Source organism: Octopus bimaculoides, chromosome 16 (assembly GCF_046866305.1).
Source record: "Octopus bimaculoides isolate indiv1 chromosome 16, ASM4686630v1, whole genome shotgun sequence".
NCBI classification, from domain to species: domain Eukaryota; kingdom Metazoa; phylum Mollusca; class Cephalopoda; order Octopoda; family Octopodidae; genus Octopus; species Octopus bimaculoides.
Window position 1 is genome coordinate 47,829,138 of NC_142943.1, and position 14,673 is coordinate 47,843,810.

Genomic DNA, 14,673 nt, shown 5'->3' on the forward strand with positions numbered 1-14,673 from the left:
TCACACACACACATATATAATTATACACTCACATACACAAACACATACACACATGCACACACACAACCACTTGCCAACACTTTACCAAACTCACTGGATATCTTGTCTTCTCATACATAGATCTTTGTTGCATTGTTAAAACTTATAAGATTTCTCCGTTTCCTTCTTTCTTTTCTTCCCCTTCTCGTAATAATTCACAGACATGATGTAATATTTCAAAACATGTTTTCTTTTGTTATTTATATATATATATATATATATATTTATATATATATATATATATTTATATATATATTTATATATATATATATATATATATATATATATATATATGTATGTTTCATTTTACTTATTTAAATATTTTTCCATCAATAAGTCTTTCAAATATCATTTAAATCTTGTTTTATCTTGCTTCGTTATTTGAATCATCATCATCATTTTAATGACTACTTTTCCATGCCTGCATGGGTCAGAAGGATTTTTTTTTTTCGTTTTTGAAGCAGAGATTTTCTACAGCCAGATGCTCTTCCTGTTGCCAACCCTCACCTGTTTCCAAATCTCCCTTTGGCCAGACATGTTCTAGTAGAATATGGGAAAGGAATAACGTTGCTTATATGACAGTAACATTCATTTATACCTCTCAGGTGATATCAAGGCAAGGAGTCACAAACACATACACATGCATATATATGTATCTGTGTGTATGATGTATGTCTGTGTGGTGCCTTGCTGTCCCCAAGAAGACCCATCCACCAGAGCAAAATTGATATCAGTGCTGGTGCCACATAATGAGCACCCAGTCCCCTCTGTAAAGTGGTTGGTGTTAGAAAGGGTAACCAGCTGTAGAAACCATGCCAGAATAGACAGTGGAGCCTAATGTGACCCTTAGACTTACCAGTTCTTGTCGAACCATTGAAACCATCCAGTTCATGCCAGCAAGGAAGATGAACAGTAACTGTTTGCCTGTCCAAAGCTTTTTTTATAACAATTCCCCTGAGTGTCCACGACCATTTTCAGACTTTTAGCGAGCTCTTGTTTCCTATGCTCCGACCAATAGAAATATTTTCTTTAAGTCCCAACTTACTATGGTGGTTGAAAGAAATTGGTAATGTGTATGAGATACAATGCTTGAAATACCAGGGAAATGTCCTGTGTGTCACATGATACACAGAAAAGCAAAGAAATTAACAATGATGATGCTGAAGAATAACATAACCTACTGAGGCAATTGGAGGATTCTGTACAGAGTGCCTCATGGTATTTGTTCCCATCCTTTGCATTCTGAATTGTTGGATGGTAGACTTAATCCATTGCCTTAATCCACCCTCCTGGTCCTTGGATACTTTTAGCAGAATTTACTTTATGGCAAGCATTCCTTTCTGGATTTTAGTTTTACCTGCTAGCATTTAAACCAGCGACATCAGGCCCAAACTTTCTACTCCTTTTATGTTCAAACTGGCCATATCCAGCCTCTCACACCTGCCCTACAATATCATTCTCAAAATATATTATCACATCATCAAAATCTTAAAGCTATGAGATAATGTTTGATTAATTCAAAACAATGTGAATAAATAAGCATTGCATTTGGTAGAGTCATTTGAATGGTAAAGGGTTCAGGATAGCTTCCTCCTTTTCTTTTCACTTGTTTCACAAACCTTAGAAAAGACCTACTGCCCTTATTTCTCTCACTAATTGGTAAAAAACAAACAAAAATCCCTGTGACAGCTTCACTGATCTTTTCTAGTGTTTTAGTGAGTAACCTCTTCCAGGCTGTTATGCGTTTCTGCCACCTCACCCTACATGCAGTTTTTGATTAATTCAGCTTGTAGATTTGCCTCCCTTGCACTTTTTTGACAAGAACTATTATCAGAGCTAATGACTTTTTCTCTACATTATTATGGATCAGTTTTAATTAAGATCTTTTTAGGACTCAATGTTTTGATTATGTTGGCATCAACATAATTATTCTTTCACCGCTGGAATTCTTTCACCAAAACAAGACATATAAAACCATAGGGTATCATAATATTCTGTTTGTCCATTTTTGGTGCTAGTGTTTCTTATCGTCATCAACATCATCATTGTTATCATCACCATTATCATCATCATCATCATGCCGGACAAAATCCTTAACAGTAATGAATGTCCCGAGTTCAAATTCTATGGTTGTCAACTTTCCCTTTCATCCTTTCAAGGTTGATAAAATAAGGACCAGTTGGGCACTGAGGTCAATGGAATCAACTTGCTCCCTCTCCCAAAATTTCAGGCTTTGTGCCTACACCAGAAAACTATTATTATTATTGTTATTATTATGAAGGTAGCGAATTGGCAGAAACATTAGCACTACAGGAGAAATGCTTAACGGTATTTCATCCATCCTTATGTTCTGAGTTCAAATTCTGCCGAGGTCAACAGGTTTGATAAAATAGGGACCATTTGGGCACTGGGGTCAATGTAGTTGACTAGTCCCTCTCCCAAAATTTCAGGCCTTGTGCCTTTATTAGAAAGGATTATTATTATTATTATTATTATTATTATTATTATTATTATTATTATTATTATTGTGGAGGCACAATGGCCCAGTGGTTAGAGCAGCGGACTCGCGGTTTCAATTCCCAGACTGGGCGTTGTGAGTGTTTATTGAGCGAAAACACCTAAAGCTCCACAAGGCTCCGGCAGGAGATGGTGGCGAACCCTGCTGTACTCTTTCACCACAACTTTCTCTCACTCTTCCTGTTTCTGTTTCACCTGTATTTCAAAGGGACCAGCCTTGTCACACTGTGTCATGTTGAATTTCCCCGAGAACTACGTTAAGGGTACACGTGGCTGTGGAGTGCTCAGCCACTTGCACGTTAATTTCACGAGCAGGTTGTTCCGTTGATTGGATCAACTGGAACCCTCGACGACGATTATTATTATTATTATGTATCTAAACATATTTTTACCACACTAAAAAGAAAAAGGGAATTAAATAATGAAACTTTTGCATTGAGAATTTAAGTGAATGGAAGACCTTGTGGTAGGTTTACCAGAGAATTGAGGTGCTCCCCACCACATCGTTTTTTTCTTTCATATTGCCAGTTGGTATTATTAGACTTAAACAAGCTGGAATGAGAATCTTTGTCAAGTTACTACTGTTATTCAACATATATATGCATGTGTATACATATATCTATGTATTTATTTATATATGTATATACACGTGTGTGTGTGTGTATGTATGTATGTATATATATATATATATATATATATATATATATATATATATATATATATATAAGAGAGAGAAAAATGTGTTTTTAACTTGGTTGCTACTTGTAACAGGTTAGAAGCAGCCTTTGTTGATTGATGCTATTGAAGAAAAGTATACTAGTGTTAATAAATGAACTCTAATGAAGTCATTTGAAAATATCTTCAATAATAATAATAATAATAATAATAATAATAATAATAATAATAATAATAATAATGATGATGATGATGATGGTAACAGTTTTATTTGCCACAAGGATGTTAGCTGAGAGGACATTTCAAGAAAAAAATCAGTTTTCACAGAATCGATTATGGGGGAGAAAAGAAAAGAGAATATACATGAAAACCAAATGGTATAAAATTGGGTGGCCTTATGGAGATCAGCTTTCTAGGGTTGGCTAGTCATGTGACCCTACACATCTGGGACTTACCCTGACTACTAAGAGCAAGTGCTCACTCCCAGCTTTGTTCTCTGGCCTACAAGCACATGCTCTGAGTAGGCTCGTTCATGTAGGCTTTTCTGATCACTTTCCCCTATCTTTCAATAAATTCACTACATGTGGCAGTAACACCACATGTGGCAACATGATTCCTCAAGTCGGCAATGCTCAGACACTGGACAACCGTGGATGAAATGGTTTCATCATAACTATCCACATCTAGGACAGCCTCAGCCAATGGTCTTACCATGTCAGTAGACTTTATTCTAAACCAGGATTTCAGAACCAGACTTGGGATTTCTGGTAGGATAAAAGACAAATTCAACCTTGGTACGATTTGAACTCACTAGTTAGAAACATTAAATAATTAATTAACTAAATTAATCTGCCATTTTATAAATTCTACCATCCACTTCTCTATTAAATAAATTATAATTTTTCACATTTTCATCAGGTGACATACATAAGGGATGAGTACAAGTGATTCATTTATAGGGGTGAGTGGAGGTGAATCCCTTGTAGGGGATAAGTGGCGGTAGTTCGCCTGAGGGATGAGTATAGTTGAATCACATAGGAAATGAGTATAGGTGGTTCACTTTTAAGGGATAGGCTCAAATGACTCATTTTTATGGGATGAGTATTGTTGGCTCTTTTATAGGTGATGAGTAGAGTCTTGTATATGTGTGTGTATGTATATATGTAAGTAGTGTGGAAGCGCAGTGGCCCAGTGGTTAGGGCAGGAGACTCGTGGTCACAGGATCGCCGTTTCAATTCCCAGATCAGTTGTTGTGAGTGTTTATTGAGCGAAAATACCTAAAGCTCCACGAGGCTCTAGCAGGGGATGGTGGCGAACCCTGCTGTACTCTTTCACCACAGCTTTCTCTCACTCTTTCTTCCGGTTTCTGTTGTGCCTGTAATTCAAAGGGTCAGCCTTGTCACACTCTGTGTCATGCTGAATCTCCCCGAGAACTATATTAAGGGTACATGTGTCTGTGGAGTGCTCAGCCACTTGCATGTTAATTTCACGAGCAGGCTGTTCCATTGATTGAATCAATTGGAACCCTTGTCGTCTTAAGCAATGGAGTGCCACGATATGTAAATAGTATGTGAATGTGTGTGTGTGTGTAAACAAGATGTACACATTGGCAAGGAAAGCAAACGAAAGAATCCCACTTTTGAACAAAAATACCTTGTGGTATTTATTCGTCCCGAGCACTAGTGTAGCTAGAGTGTGTGCTGCCTGAGGTGGCCCTTCTGTCTGCCAACCCCAAACCCCATGAAAAAACACATTGCCTACAGCAATAGCCTACAACTGGATGAAATGTGCTGCCCGGGGTGGAATGCTCCTACTGCCCCCTCAGTTACACTGATGCTCCCGAGTTACAACAAAGCAAAGTACATTGTGATGATCCGATTGTCTGATTGATCACGAGATCATGATATATACACACATATACATATATATATGATGGGCTTCCACTGTTTTCATCTTCCAAATTCATTCACAAAGCATTGTTTGGCCTGTGACTCTTGTGGAAAATCCAAGGTGCTACACAGTGAGATTGAACCTGAAACCATGTGGTTGCAAAGCAAGCTTCTTAATCCCTCAGCCAAACCTGTATCTATATTATTTATTATTATTTTAATATTTTTTTCCAGCGTTTCTTGAAACCTGATTTAGCATGACCCCTGCTTTTTTTTTCTTTTTTTTTAAATTTTTTTTTTACCCCTTTCAGCAATGACATTTTATGTCCCTCAACAATTCCATTGATAACAAAAGACTGCACCATATCTTTAAAAAAAAGACTATAATTTGCTCTTGCAGATGGTACCTAAGGGCTTAGTTGATCAACCCCATCCTAGAATATATGTTTCTTTAAGAATTTCAATCTATTGCCATTTTATAATAATACCATGATGTAGGATAGATCTGCTGTTTACAATGAACGATGAGCAGAGCAAGTGGGAGTGGGAGTCATGGGTGGAAGGGTTAGGTTTCTAATAAATTCAACCTGAGGCTCAGCTTTGAGACTCCATTTAACTGTTTCACTGACTCTACTTGTGTACTTTACTTGGCAAAAAAAAAAAGACATAAATATTTCACCTTCAAACTCTCCCTCCCTGCTCATATACACACACCACACTGGCCATTTATCTATCTATCTATCTGTCTATCTATCTATCTGTTTATCTATCTATCTATCTGTTTATCTATCTATCTATCTTTCCATCTATCTATCTATCTATCTATCTATCTATCTATCTATTTGTTTATCTATCTCTAACACATACACACATAAACACAGAGTTGATCGATCATGAAAGGTCATACAATCACATTTAGTGTGTAACATGATCAGCTATTTATCCTTTTTTTTTTTTGTTTACTATCCATACCAGTGCAGTGGTCTGTTCTGCACACTATCAAACAATACCTATACTGTTATTTCAACTTACATTCATCTTTCATAGAACTCTGGTTAGTTTTGTTTTGTCAATAGGGTTTCCTTTCTGTCTCTCTTTCTTCATTTCTTTCTTTTTTTTTTTTGTTTTTTGTCTGTAATCCTCACACATTCATCCTGAAAACAAAGGTTTTTCTTTTATCGATTTGCTTCTAAATCTTTGTAGGCTCCACAAAAATGGGAAAACTCATGAACTTTCTTCATTCTGTTAACCACTTACCTGCTTACTATTTTGACAATTCCACATTAAGGAAAGTTCAGTTTGCTTTGGTTCGGAATAAGGGTGGGTCATGGTTGTTAGGGTAGAAAGACTGAAACACTTCAGGGTGCTCTGATTATTTTGAAAATGGCACATTTCTAGATTTACTTGCTATCTTTTATGGAAATGCTAATTTAATAGACTCAGATAGGTGTAGGCATGGGGATGTGGTTAGGAAGCTTTCTTCCAAGCCATGTAACCTTGGGTTCAATCTCACTGTGCATCACCTTTGACAGGTGTCTTCTATTATAGCTCCAGACTGGCCAGAGACTTGTGAGTGGATCTGGTAGATGGAAACTGAAAGAAGCCCTTTGTGTGTGTGCCCTGATCTAGACATCATGTGATGATTGTAAATGAGCATCATTGTCATTGAAACAATGTCGTTCATTTCCAGTCTTCCATGGATAACATATCTGGAAACAGGTTGGGTTGATGACAGGAAGAGCATCCAGTCATAGCTGGTATGACTCAGCAAAATCTGTCTGATCCATGCTAGCATGGAAAAAAATGGATACTAAATGTTGATGGTGATGATGATGACATCGATGAAAATTTATTTATTTTTTTTGTACACTTTCTCTTATCTGTTTTGCGAGGTCAAATTTTTCTATATTTCAGTAAAGATTCCTTAGATCATGCAGATAGTTTATTTTTCTCTCTCATTTACAATCCAAGGACAAATTTTCCTTGTCACATTCCTTTCTGTTTAATCAAAAGAAAGGAGCAATGAATTGGAGAACCAACCCTCGTTTTTCATCTTCAGCATCTATTGTCTGATTGGTGACTTGTCATACAGGACAATATAGAGCAATTCTCAGTGTGCCTCCCCACCCAATCTTCTTATTAATGTCTTCGCTATTCTGTATAATGTGATATGTGATATTAAGAAATCTTCAATCACCATTGCTTCAATCTTTTTCTCAGTGAAACCACTTAAATCTTTTTTTTTTTTCTCTCTTCACCGCCAAACATTTCCTCTTCACATTTCTTTCTGCCAATAAGTTTTAATACTTTGCACAGATCCCATGTGTGTTTTCTTCAGTTGCCTCCTTTGCACATAACAATTTTCCACAAGTTCTCTCTTAGAGCACAAGTGTGTGTGTGTGTGTGTGCATGCAATCAAGCATGGTTGCTTGGTTGAGAAGCTTACTTTACAAACATGTAGGTCTGGGTTCAATTCCATTGTATGGCACCTTGGGTGAATGTCTTCTATTATAGCCCCAGACCAACCAATGCTTTGTGAGTGAATTTGGTAAACGGAAACTGTGTGGAAGCCTATCATATGTGTGCGTTTTGTGTAGCTTCCCACAACACTTGACAACTGGTGTCAGTTTGTTTACATCCCCATAATTTAGCAGTTCAGCAAAAGCGACCACTGGAATAAGAACTAAATTTAAGAAATAAGTACTAGGGTTGATTTGTCCAACCCTTGGAGGGGCTGCCCCAACATGGCCATAATTCACTTGCTGAAATAAATAAAAGCATCATCCGAGCGTGGCTGATGCCAGTACCCGCTGACGGGCTCCTGTGTCGGTGGCACATAAAAAGCACCTGCTACACTCTTGGAGTGGTTGGCATTAGGAAGGGCATCCAGCTGTAGAAACTTTGCCGTATCAGATTGGAGCCTGGTACAGCCTTCTGACTTGCCAGTCCTCGGTCAATCTGTCCAACCCATGCCAGCATGGAAAACGGACGTTAAACGATGATGATGATGAAGATAAGGTGTGTGTCCGTGTGTCCCCCTGTGTTACACACCAAAAGAGACTCCATTTCTTTGTATTTTGGTATCTCCAAAATCTTCAAACTTAGCTTCTCATCTCCCTTAATTATCTCTCGAAGAATTTATGAAATGGATACAAGTATGAGAAATCTTCAAACAAAGGAATCTGGATTATTAAGTAGAGGCCATGGATAATAAGCACAAATGGTGGATATTAAACAGGATAAGGTTACAGTTTTTGACCAAATGCCTTGTGACATTTAGTCAAAACACTATTCTGTAGTAAGAGTGTTGTAGTAGTTCACTTGAAGCATTGTAATACCGAAGCTTTCTGTTTTCTCTCTTTTTACTTTCTTCATTATTTTGTAGTATTCGTTCCAATTCTTTACATTCTGAGTGCAAATCCTGCTAAGGTCAATTTTGCCTTTCAAGCGGTCAACGAAATAAAGTACCAGTCACATACTGTGGTTGATGTACTCAATGAATCCCCTCAGTCTTAAAAGTATTGGCTGTGGGTCAAAACCTGAAACAACACCAAGCTGACAGAATCAGTAGCACACCAAGGAATCTGCTTTGTGGCAATTTTTGTCTGTCTTTACATTCTGAGTTCAAATTCTGCTGAAGTCGGCTTTGCTTTTTATCCTTTTGAGGTTGAGAAAATATTTACCAGTTGACCACTGGGGTCAATGTAATCACCTGAAATTGCTGGCCTTGTGCCAAAATTTGAAACAATTATTATTATTATTATTATTATTATTATTATTATTCAAGGTGGTGAGCTGGCAGAAATTTTTGCACACCGGGCAAAATGCTTAGCGGTATTTTGTCTGTCTTTACATTCTGAATTCAAATTCTGCCGAGGTTGACTTTGCCTTTCATCCTTTTGGGAGTCGGTAAATTAAGTACCAGTTCCATACTGGGGTCAATCTAATCAACTGGACCCCTCCCCAAAAATTTCGGGCCTTGTGTCTTGTGGAGAAAAGATTAATATTATTATTATTATTATTATTATTATTATTGTATTAGCTGGAGCTAAATATGAGCTTATCTCCAAGCTAAGCCATCTCCTTCCTTACTACACCACAATCAACACAAAATGAATGCCTACCATCTAGTTATATGAGGTCTAACTAGCTCTAATGACCTTTTTGTGCAAGTTACGTCCATCCATTAATACATGGCTATATAGCTGAATTTCATATGCAATTATTTAGCTGAGCCTGAACCCAAAATTAAAATAACAAAAAAGAAAGAACAACAAAAGAAAAAATTACATACACACATACACACACATATATATATATACATCTATATATATATATATATATATATATATATGTATATATATATAAAGAATTGCTTTAATTCCAGGCAGCTTCTTGCCCTGCAGAATCAACTTTTATTAGTCAATCAAACACAGCAGGCTATAAAAATAAATGTTCTAGTGTATATATTATTTTATCCTCATCCTTTGATCGCTTAATATTTGCAGTAAGTTGTAGATAGATGTAGCAAGAGCTGGCAGAAACAGCAGAGCACCAGACTATAGAGAAATGAATAAATAAATAAATAAATACCTTGTCAGTATTTAGTTTTATCCAACTACCTTTTTAAGTTCAGATCTCTCCCTCAAGCTTGATTAAATAACTTACCACCACAAGTGTGTTTGTGTGTGTGGTTATATGTATGTCTCTATGTATATACGTAAGTGTATGTGCTTGTATGTGTGTATATATATATATATATATATACGTAAGTGTGTGTAGGCTTGGTTGTGTGATTAAAATGTTTACTCCACAATCACGTAGTTTCATGTTCAAATCCTCTGCTTGGCACCTTGGATAAATAAATGATTTCCAGTGTAGCCTCAGACCAACCAAAGTCTTGTGATTGAATTTGGTAGACAGGAATTGAAAGAAGCTTTTCATGTGTGTGTGTGTGTCTGTATGTAGAGGTACCGACTGTGGTTTTGGGTTCAGTCCCACTGTGTGGCGATACCATGGGCAAGAGTCTTTGACTATTTATTGCCTCATTTTTTTCATTTTAATAATTCTGTTTCTCTTTCACACGCTCACCTTTCATCATCTGACACAAGATCCCCTCTTCCATTGCCCCCACCCTTCTCAAAATTCTTTGTCTTGTAAGTTACTTGGTGACCCTGCTGGTGCTGGTGCCACATAAAAAGCATCCAGTGCACACTGTAGAGTAGTTGGTATTTGGAAGGGCATCCAGCTGTAAAAATCATGCCAAAACTAACCTACATCAAAAGCACTGAGTCCACTCTGTGGGGTGGTTGGTGTTAGGAAGGGCATCCAGCTGTAGAAGTCCTGTCAAAACAGATACAGTAGCCTGGGGTAGTCTTCTACCTGGCTGGCTCCTGTCAACTGTCCCGCCCATACATGCATGGAAAATGGACATTAAACGATGATGATGATGATGTTTCTCAATTTGCTCACTTTCTTTTGTATCTGGAAGCCTCTTAACAAGATAAATAGTGACCTGTATTTTTACCTTCTTTATTAAAGATAATGGATTAGCAGAATTATTAGATAGGATGAAATACTTTGGAGCATTTCTTCTGGTTCTCTATGAGCTGAATTCAAATCCCATTGAAGTCGACTTCACCTTTTATCTTTCAGGGTCAACAGAATTAAGTACCGGTCAAGTACTAGAGTCAGTGCATCCTACTGTTCTACTGACCTAAAATTTCTGGCCATCTGCCTGTCTTAGAAATTGAAAAACAAATGTTTATATGCTATTACAGTAATTTTGGAATAATCTTCCACAGGAACCTCTAAAGCCAATGAGGGTGCCTCTGCATGGTCTCTCAACTTGCTAGAAATTTCAGCCCAAACTCCCTCAAAATTACAGCTTATTATCTTCAGGCCTGACTGAGGTTTGCACCATCTCAATCAGGCATTTCCTACCCTTGTCTCTCTTGTCTAAAAACTATACTCAGTCCTTTCCTTGAATCGTATCCATCTGGAGCTTCTCTACTCATGTCTTTATTGCACATGTTCACTTGCAATGACTCAAGAGGAACATTAAAACACATTGAATGGTATAGTCTTTGGTACACCACTCTCTTTTACTTGTTTCAGTCATTGGACTGCAGCCATGCTAGGGCTTTGCTTGAAAGGATTTTACTCAAACAAATCAACTCCGATGCTTATTTTTTAAAACTCTGGTACTTATTCTGTTGGACTCTTTTGCTGAACTGCTTAGTTACAGGGATGTAAACAAACCAATGCCAGTTGTCAAGTAGTGAGGGTGGAGTACAAAGACACACATACAACAGACTTCCATAGTTTCCATCTACCAAATTCTCTCGCTGGGCATTGGTCAGCCTGGGGTTATGTAGAGTAGAAGGCACTTGCCCAAAGTGCCATGCAGTGGAACTGAACTTGAAACCATCTTAACCACATAGCCATGTCTGACAAAAAGGAAACAAAAACTATTGAGATGGTCATGGCTAGGCTTCCTTTGATTTGAGCAAACCTTTCGGCTAAACCACAACATGAAAAGATCAATGTAGTCCATAGCTGAACAACCCTCTTCTTTTTGTTAGAGAGATTTGAAACACAAGGGTTACTGTTGGGGGGGGGGGAGGTCTTATTTCTTTACTGTTATGGATATCGCATTTTTCTTTCTTTTTTTTTTTTCTGCTGACTTGTGTTATATAGTCTTTGACTCAATTCAGCAGTACCAAACCAAAACTATAGAAACTATTATTTCACTTCAATGGTGTTGGTTAATGTATTGATATTGATATTAATAACTTCACCATACACACATACATTCAACTCCATAATAATAATAATAATAACAACAACAGCAGCAGCAGATACTAAAGATGGTGCTATGGCCTTTTCTTTGATAATATCTTTCTTGCTTATTTAAATTCAGTTCAGTGCACACTTGCCTTGAAAATTATCCCTGGAAATGGTGTTACAATATCTGTTGCCATTGAAATGTCTCCTGCACCTCTTAGAAGAACTTTTACCTTTAGTGGTAACTAATTTTGGCACTTTTTTTTCTTCTTTATTTTCTTTTTTTTTTTTACTTCTTTCAGTTATTGGATCAGCTTAAGGGTTTTAGTCAAAGAAATTTGATGCCAGTACATTTTTTTTTTGTTTTTGTTTTTCTAAGTCTGGTACTTTTTCTTTCTTTTTTCTTTCTTCTCTCTCTCTCTCTCTGCAGCACTACTAAGTTACAGTAATATAGACCAATGCCAGTTATCAAACACAGAGAAGGAGGTGGTGCAAAACACACACACACACACACACACACACATGAAAGCTTCCACACAATTTCTGTCAACCACCAGATCCACTCACAAAGCTTTGGTCAGCCTGGAGCTATAGTAGAGGACATTTACTGAAGGACTGAACCCAAGACCATGCAGATGGGAAGCGAGCTTTTTACCACACACCCATGCCTTCACCTATATATACACATTATATATATATATATATATATATATATATATATATAGTTTTAGGGAAAATAACCAATTTTCAAGAACTCATCGATGAAAATCCACTATCACATATAGAAAAATTAATAATTAAAAGCACAATCAATGAGTATAATATAAAGTAAAGTAAATATCATAAGATAAATATAATATTATATTTATCTTATGATATTTACTTTACTTTATATTATACTCATTGATTGTGCTTTTAATTATTAATTTTTCTATATGTGATAGTGGATTTTCATCGATGAGTTCTTGAAAATTGGTTATTTTCCCTAAAACTATATATATTTTATATATACTTTATCTATAAGGCTCAATTTAATTTTAATTTTTTATAAATTGATTTTAATTGAGTTTTTTACCTGTAATTTTGGATTTTGTCCCTAATAATATTATTATATATATATATATATAAAATGTGACTCTCCCGTCTTTAGATGACGTATGAGGGTTCGACAATTTCTTACCGAACAACTACACAGACGATTTGTTTATAGTAATCAAATGTTTGTGTAGACATAAACTCACTCCCTCCATCAGATCGACATTACCTGTACAGGTGCAACGGGTGGCGCATGTCAGATGATGAAATGATCGCAGAGCAACATGAAGTGAAGTGCCTTGCTCAAGAACACAGTGCAACGCCTGGTCTGGGAATCGAACCCATGATCTTGCAATCATGAGTATGGCACCTTAGCCACTGAGCATCGCCTTTAGTCAAACAAATCAACCCGAGAACTTATTCTCTGTAAACCTCGTACTTATTCTACCAGTTCTTTTACTGAACTGCTAGGTTATGGGGACATAAACACACCAACTTCAGTTGTCAAGCAACAGTGGGGGGGGGGGGAACAAACTCAGCCACACAAACATATATATATATACACACACAAACACAGACAACGGGCTTCTTTCAGTTTGTGTCTACCAAATCCACTCACAAGGCTTTGGTTGGCTTGAGGCTATTGTAGAAGACACTTGCCCAAGGTACTTCTCAGTGGGACTGAACCCAGAACCATGTGGTTGGGAAGCAAGCTTCTTACTACACAGCCACTCCTGCACCTACATATATAAAATGTCATCTGTGATGTTTGTGGTGTGGTTGAAAATGAAAAGCATACCACATACAACAGGGAATCAATGTTAAACAATACAGCTAATACAGGGAGTAATTGGTGTTGTTCTACCAATTCCTGTATTGCAATATTGATTTCTGTTCACTAATCACATGACCAATTTTTTAGATGAGGGATATAATTGATTGAACAGGATTCAGTGCACCAGTGGTACTTTGTCACCTTCATAAGGGTGAAAGATTGGTGATATATATATATAAAAGAAAAGAGCACAGTCAAGGCTGCATGGCTAAGAAGCTTGCTTCACAACTGCCTGGTTCCAGTTTCAATCCCACTATGCAGCAATTTGGACCATTGGCTTATTGTATTTTCTGATATACTGGTCAATGTAGTATGTAGAGTAGATGTAGTTAGTGGAGGATGTCTGAGCATTTGCACTATCTTTCCAAATTCTGTTGCATTTCACATGAAATTTTTTGTATGAAACATTTGATTTACATGCCAGAAAATACTGTATATCATAGCCTCAGGTTGCCTAATACTTTGTGATGAAAATAACTGGAAATTGTGCCGAAGCCTGATACAAATAGCAGTGACAAAACTGAAAAGCTGTGATGTTCCCGTGTCGCTCTCACTGTTAGAAATACAGTGAACCACAGTGATTGGCTCATTAGGAACATGTGACCAACAACATCATTGTTCACTAATAGCAATATATAATAAATACATAGAATGTTTAACTGAATCCCTGGAATCAGTTATTGTGGTCATAATTGAAATTTTCCAAGTCATTATCCTCATTTTGCAGGTCTGGTTGTGCTTTACACTGCATTGCTCCGTTCATCAATCATTGTGTTGTACAACAATGTTCATTCATTATTCTTGGCTGTGTTAAAAATAAAAATTCTGACTTCATGCCTGATGTTGGGGAAACATGGGTAGGAAGAGCAGACACCTGAAGACAATTCATGGCTAAGT

General features: G+C 37.0%; 1 protein-coding gene across 43 annotated transcripts in view; it reads left to right on the forward strand.

Annotated features, from left to right (window-relative positions):
- LOC106872674 (bromodomain adjacent to zinc finger domain protein 2B) overlaps positions 1-14,673 on the forward strand; it is a 269,963-nt gene that overhangs the window by 70,914 nt on the left and 184,376 nt on the right. The gene's annotated exons all lie outside the window — the stretch shown is intronic.